The sequence below is a fragment of the Herpailurus yagouaroundi genome, unplaced genomic scaffold (genome assembly GCF_014898765.1).
Source record: "Herpailurus yagouaroundi ecotype Mexico unplaced genomic scaffold, PumYag 100, whole genome shotgun sequence".
Taxonomy (NCBI): domain Eukaryota; kingdom Metazoa; phylum Chordata; class Mammalia; order Carnivora; family Felidae; genus Herpailurus; species Herpailurus yagouaroundi.
In genome coordinates this window covers 27233375-27241071 of record NW_024412391.1, presented here as the reverse complement: position 1 = coordinate 27241071, position 7697 = coordinate 27233375, and positions in this window count along the sequence as shown.

Here is a 7697-nt window from a genome sequence, read left to right as displayed (position 1 = left end):
TAATTCAGGCCCTAACTCCCTCCTCCTGCTCAACTGCCACCACCATCTGCCTGGTTCACCCACCTCCAAACTCCTCTCTTCTCAAGCTTAAAAACAGAGGTTTAATCATCCTATTTCCACCTCAGAGATAGCACTCATTGTGTACGGGGAAATGCTCAGACTCCTGGGAAGGCATTTGAGGCCCTCTATGGTATCCCTGGCACATTTCCCACCACACCCTCAGTGCCCCTCGCTCCTGCCACATGGGCCTCCCCGCTGTTCCCTGAACCCGCTGTTCTTTATCCCATGCCTCCACTTGCTATTCCTTCTGTCAGGAAGACATTTCTCTTCTTTTTCTGCCAACCCAAATGGTCCCACCAGTCAAACCTCAGGTCAATGGCCGTCTTTTCTATAAAGATTTGATTCTCCTTGGACAGTAGCCCCTTCTATTGTCTTCCCTTGTGTGTTGCTTCTAGCACTTAGGTGACTATGCTTTGAATTTGTAACAGGTTAGTTTTATTTCTGTCTGTGAGTTCCTTTTTTTAAATTTTTTTAATGTTTATTTATTTTTTGAGAGAGAGAGAGACAGAACATGAGCAGGGGAGGGGCTGAGAGAGTGAGACACAATCCGAAGCAGGCTCCAGGTTCTGAGCTGTCAGCACAGAGCCTGATGCAGAGCTCGAACTGGTGAACCATGAGGTCCTGGCCTAAGCCCAAGTTGGACGCTTAACTGACTGAGCCACCTCGGCACCCCTTCCATCTGTGAGTTCTTTAACAAGTGCCTATTGGGTAAGGGTTGTGCTCTTTGTTCTTATCATGCCATTTAATATTTACCACAGCTCTTTGAAGTGGTATTGGTATCTCCCTGTGCCAACGAGGAAACTGGGGCTCAAAGATGTTACAATTCTTCTTGAGGTCATACAGCTGGCAAGTGGAAGAACCAGAACATGAACCCAGGGCTGGTTTACCCCAAACCCCAGCCTCGTTCCCCTACACCAATTATTCCCAATCTTCATGGTGCATGGAAATCACCTGAAGAATCTTTCGGCACTATTCATTGACCCAGACATTCTGAGTGAATTGGTGTGGAGCTCAACCCAGGGATCACGGTGTGCGGTTTTATTTTTCTAGTTGCCTGGGTAATTCTAATATTCAGCAAAGTCTAGGAAGCACCTCCCTAGGTTATTCAGTGCTTCCCTGGAGGCCAGCACACAGTGTGTTTAATATATATTTCCCCCAATTATTTGCTCCAAATGCTTTTCTGTTCTGCTGGACATTTAATCCCCAAATTCTAAGGTTGGCAAAAATTCAAAAGCAAAAACAAGTAGAGAAAGAAATGAGTTATCTGGCTAAAATGAGCCCCAAATTCATTTCCGATGAAATTTCCCAAATCAATATAAAGAAATTAGGAAGCACAAGCCAAAGTTGTTTTAATTTTACTTTTTAATGTTTATTTATTTTTGAGAGAGAGATACACAGAGCGCAAGTTGGGGAGGGACAGAGAGAGAGGCAGACACAGGATCTGAAGCAGGCTCCAGGCTCTGAGCTGTCAGCACAGAGCCTGATGTGGGGGCTCGAACCCATGAACTGCAAGATCATGACCTGAGCTGAAGTCAGACATTTAACTGACTAAGCCACCCAGGCATCAGGCCAAAGTTGTTTAAACTCATTGCTCCTCAATTGCCTTTCTTTGACAAAGAGACGTGGCCTCCTGGACACCCTCCCACCCTTCCCCTTTTTCATCACTCAGAAGCTGCATGTTGCCATGACTTGTCTCCACAGACGGATCCCAAGGCAGAGCCTACCTTCTTTGGAAGAGAAGTTGGCACATGGCAAGGGAAGCGTGTATAGAAGGTGTGGACCATGGCAACGATCAGGTCACACTCTCTGAGTCCTCGTGCTGTTCTGTGGCAGGCTGTCACAACCATGCACTGCCCCAGAAATTGCTGGGAAAAAAATCTCTTTGGGTTAGCCACTGCCCACACTGAAATTACTATTCTCTTTGCACAATTTATTTTATCACACCAAAATTGATGGAAAAATTTTTGAAAACTATCCTTTAAAATGTTTTGTCCCATTTAAGAGTTATCTATAACTTTTAGTATTAAATTCCACCAGTGAGGAAACATCACCCAATAAAACTGTGCTGTGAATTTATGTGGACTTCCTATCTAATTAGTAGGATATACATTCTTATAAAATCCTATTAAAGCTTCTGTTCTGCTGCATCTAAGAAGCAAACAACAGAAGACCTTTCAGCATCTATAAAGGCCATGAAACTACTCTTCTCAGATGTTTTGGATTCAGATGTTGATCATTGCTAGCAGTAATCTAGAACACATGAGAGATCTAGACGTCACTTATGCTCAAAGAATTGGACCAATTAAACAATTCATTCACTGAACTTTATTCAGAGTCTGCCCTACGTGCCCACACATATATACAGTGCCTAATACAGAGCTAAGTACTATTTGGAGCCCAGTGACTCACACAGGAGTGTTCCTTTATAAAGATGCCTAAGGCTAAGTTAACTGCTCTCAGTTAAATGATATACTAGGTCAGTAATTTAAAAGAGGCTTCAGGGCCTCAAATGATTTATTGCTAAGTGAATGGTCCATGTGGGCCATTTGTGGTAGAAAGCAGGCAAGAAAACCAGGTGAAGGTTCTGCTTTTTTAACTTTTGAATCTCAGCTGCTTTGATTGCAAGAGTGTCATATCAGAAATTTATTTCCAAGGTCATCCCATCTCTCCTGGGGATTTGTGAGAGTTCATGGGATGGAGTGGAGGCCTCTGGCAATGAGGTGTGTATTCAACTTGGAGGGGGGAAATGTTGGGAAGGGGCCCATGAGGAAATACCGTACCAGTTATATTAACAGAGGCAATTTAATATGAAGAATTAGTAACCGGGTTCTGGAGGACATAAAGGACACTCTGACGTATTTAGAGACAGGAAATGCAGGAAACGGCCACTGCCCACAAGGGTAGAAGGACAAAGAGGAAAGGCTGGGTTAGAAATTGGAAGCTTGGAGAAGAGCTGAAGCAGGGGTCCTGCCCAGGTGGTGCTGGTGTCTCTTAGAGCCTCAGTGAAGCTTGTTCTGGGGCGTAAGGAAAACCTGCAAACGGACAAGCTGCTGTTGCAGGAAGAAGCATTGCTAGAATAATACCCACAGGAACGTCTGGAGCAGATCTCACTATGAGAGGAATCATTTGTGTGGTGAGTCTTAGTTATGTTAATGTAAAGACACTAGACTCTCCTTGCATACAAAAAAGATGTAACAGAATTTTAAAATTTTTCTGTGGCTTATCAGTTTGCAAAAAGAGACCCGGAGGCTTCTGGTAGGGAATGAATGCAAAACCTCATGCTCTTCTTCCTGAGAGTAGAAATTAGAGAAATCTGCTTTTTAAGAGTGTGGCATTAACAAACGTCTGCTGACATGGGAGGACTCCAGAAGCCCCAAGGGGGGATTCCTTATGAGAGGATCTGCTGGTGATACAGGCTGGAGAAAAACAAAGAGTTCCAGCAAAACACACAGGTGAGACTGAAGAATGTCTGGACCTAGCCGCTAAGGTGTTTTGTCACTCTTTCAGAGCAATGGCCGAATATGTGAGTGAAAACGCAAAAAGCTATAAACGCAGATCCCAAGCATAAGTTTTGGGTTGTGCAGGGATTTGGCTCAGCAAGGGTATCACCTGATCCTTGAGCCAGAGTCCTTGTAACTCTACAGGATTTGTGTTCTGTGATGACATGGTACTTGGAAAAGTCACAGAAGCAAGAGTGCCTATAGACCAAAGAGACTTTCCAGTTATGCTGTTTGGAAGTACTGACCCACCTGGTCTCAGTGAATTCCTGGGATTCTTGGACAATTTGAAGTAGGAATCCCAAGAGAGCTCCTGGATTTCTGCTAATTAGGAGTAACTGAGCAATAAATGGGGGAAATGTGTAAAGCTGATAAAGAGGGTTACACCAGTTATACTAGTTTCTAAGCTTCGGTTATTCATTTGGAATAGGGACAAAGATGTGGGGAAATACAGTTCTTAGTAACATGTTAATATTTATGTGTTTCAAGACAACCAGCTGTCAGGAACCATTAGGCACTTGGGATCTTTTTGATCCTTTATACGAAATTAATCAGAATCTGAATTTCTGATGCTTTCATGAGTGGGTTACACTCTCCTCTCTCTCTCTCTCTCTCTCTCTATGTGTATATATATATATATATATATATATATATATATACACACATACACACATATAAATAAATATCAAATATATATATTTTACAAATATATATATAAAGTATATATATAAAATGAACACACTTCCTAAGCCACACGATATTTAGGGAGCTATAGAAATTACTATATAAAATCAGAGTTTTGTTGATTTTAAGAAGTATTTAGGAAGTAATGAGTAATGGTCTTATATTTTAATTATTGTGGGTTATTTTCATCAGGTTAACACTAAGAAGTCAATATTATCATCTATTTGTGTCTCTCAGGAAAACCGCTACAGTAATTTAACAGATGTAATCAATTCACAAAACATCCTTGGCAAGGGTGGGCTTGCATACTTATGCAGAGATTCAAAGTTAGATATTATCTGGATGAGTACTGTGTACTGTGCTTGATGGGATTTTTTTTTGAAAATGTAAATCAGAAATTGCTTGCAGAACAGATAAATGAGTCATTTATTCTTCTATTTAAAAGAATATTGATTTATTGAATATTTGCTACATGCATTGTGCTCTCTAGTTGAATCAAGAGTGAGAAGTGAAAGGGGGATTGGTGAAGGGCACGAGAGGGTGTAAGGGAGAGAGCCTTGGCAGATCTTGTAGGTTTCTAGATTAATTTTCATAAAAAGTTGACATTTTACAATATTGGGTCTTTCTATCAAAATCTCTCCATTCAAAGTATCCCTTATTTCCATTATTAAAGTTTTTAGTGTTTTTTTCTTTAATTATGCACAGTCATTATTGTTTATACACAGATTTTATATTGCTATTATGAACAATAGATTCCCAACCAGTTTCCCTACTTTCTACAATCCAAAGTCCTTACACAATTTTCATTACAGTCTAAGTCCTCCCACATCCACACCTACAAATCTATTCTCCTTTTAGATTGAGAGTTTTGGAATTTTTATCTCACTACTAGATAAGAAATTACACATTTTTGTTTTAATGGTTATCCTTAAAATTTTAACGTGGCTACCTAACAATGCCTCGAGATTATTTCTTCTCTCCTTCTCAACAATATAAAAAACTTAAAATGCTTAATTTTGGTCCCTCCCTTTCCATCCTGATATTGTTGCCAACACTATATTTCACCTTACTCTGTTACCAGAAATGAGTAATTCCTAGTTATTTTTATATGTTCATTGTTGTAAATTTCACTGCATGTATACAAATTTATTTGCTCAACTTTTCCTCTTGCATTTCATTGGAAAATGTTTTTTCAATTTCCTATAGATAGGATCTGCTCTTGGTATATTTTGTTTGTCTGAAAATCTCTTTACGCTTGCTCTTTAATGATAGTTTAGCTGGATATAAAGTTATAGATTGATTTTTTTTCCCTCAGGATTTTGAAAATATGATTCCAGTGCCTTCTTGCTTCCATCATTGCTCTACAAAAGTCTCCCTTTGGTCTAATCTTTTTTGCAGATAACTTGTCTTTTCTCTCTGGTAGTTTTTTAAAAGTTTTTTTTTTCAATGTTTATTTATGAAAGGGGGGGGGGGTACAGAGAGAGAGAGGGAGACACAAAATCTGAAGCAGGCTCCAGGCTCTGAGCTGTCAGCACAGAGCCTGACCTGGGGTTCAAACTCATGTGGGGCTCCAACTCTGGAACTGTGAGATCATAACCTGAGCTGCAGTCAGATGCTTAACGAACTGAGCCACCCAGGCACCCCTCTCTGGTAGTTTTTGAAATTGCTTTTTCCTCTGCTCTCTGCACTTTTGCAACAATATATTTTATTTAGTTTTGGAACTACTTGGAACCTCTGCTTCTTGACATTGAAAATTTATATCTTTCTTCCATTCTGGAAATTGCTCATCTTTCTCACTTCCTGTCTTTTTTCTTTCTAGAATTCCTGTTTTAAGACATATGATGGGCCTATTAATTCTACTTTCCCTGTATCTCCTCAGCTCCTTTCATATTTTCCGTTTCTTCAAAACCAAAAGCCACTCACCCTAGTATATTATTACTCCTTTTAAGACTGTAATATATATATTTACTGTTAGGTTCAGAGCCTCTCCATCAACGCAGATAAAAAGTTGTTAACATTTCATCCACGGCCTGGGGTGCTGAAGCAAAGACCCAGGCAGAAATCTCAGGGCTGTGTTTTTTCCTATTTCCCCAAGTGCCCAGCCACCTCCTCAGCCCTGGGATATTTCTTCCCAGCACTCAAGGCTGTTGGGTCTATTAAGAAACCTGGTGCGCTGAGTGGCTAAGAGTGGGTTCCATTGCAATGTTATTAGATCACCCCATTATGAGCACCTTTATTTGGAAAGGATAGGGCAGTGGAGCAGAGATTTGGGGCTAATTTCCTTAGATCTGTCTTCTACTTCACTAACTCTCTTTTTAGGTGTATCTAGTTTTCTGTTTACCACATCTACTGAGGTTTTTTTTAAAGACACATTTAATCAGCATCATGATCAGACTGTTATATTTATCAATTAACATGTGAGCAACAAGGAAAAACTACATTAAAACCTTTTGTTGGAGTGCTTTTCACTTTTCAGAGAACAGAAACTAAAATATTTGGGAAGATGGTGGCGTAGGAGGATGCTGGGCTCACCTCGTCCTGCTGATCACTTAGATTCCACCCACACCTGCCTAAATAACCCAGAAAACCGCCAGAAGACTAGCAGAATGGATTCTCCAGAGCCAAGCGTAGACGAGAGGCCCACGGAAGAGGGTAGGAAGGGCGGCGAGGCAGTGCGCGCTATACGGACTGGCGGGAGGGAGCCAGGGCGGGGGGGCAGCCTGCCGGCAAAGCAGAGCCTCCAAGTCTGGCTTGCAAAAGGGGAGGGGCCGGACAGAGTGTGTTCTGACAGCAAGCAGGACTTAACATCTAGAAGGTTATAATTTGACAGCTCTGCTCAGAGAGCGGGAGGGCTGGAAGACAATGGGAGGGAGAGTTGTTGAGCCCCGGATGACAGAGCACAGCTTGTCGGGGAACAAAGACGCTCGCCAGCAACATCTCCCTCGCCCACCCCCAGCCAAAATCCCAAAGGGAACCAGTTCCTACCAGGGAACTTGCTTGCACCGCGCAAACACCCAATGCTGTGCTTCTGTGGATCCATCCCTCCGGCAGCGGGTCTGACTCCCTCGGGGTGCTGCAGGGCCCCTCCCGAACCAGATCACTGAAGGAAAAGCGAGCTGAGCCTGCCCCACCTGCCCCTGTGCACCCTGCCAATCCACCCCAGCTAATACGCCAGATCCCCAGCATCACAAGCCTGGCAGTGTGCAAGTAGCCCAGACGGGCCAGCCACCCCACAGTGAATCCCGCCCCTAGGAGAGGGCAAGAGAAGGTACACACCAGTCTGACTGTGGCCCCAGCAGTGGGTTGGGGGCAGACATCAGATCTGACTGTGGCCCCGCCCACCAATGCAAGTTATTCAAGACAGCACAGGGGAAGTGCCCTGCAGTTCTCACCACTCCAGGGACTATCCAAAATGACGAAATGGAAGAATTCCCCTCAAAAGAATCTCCAGGAAAT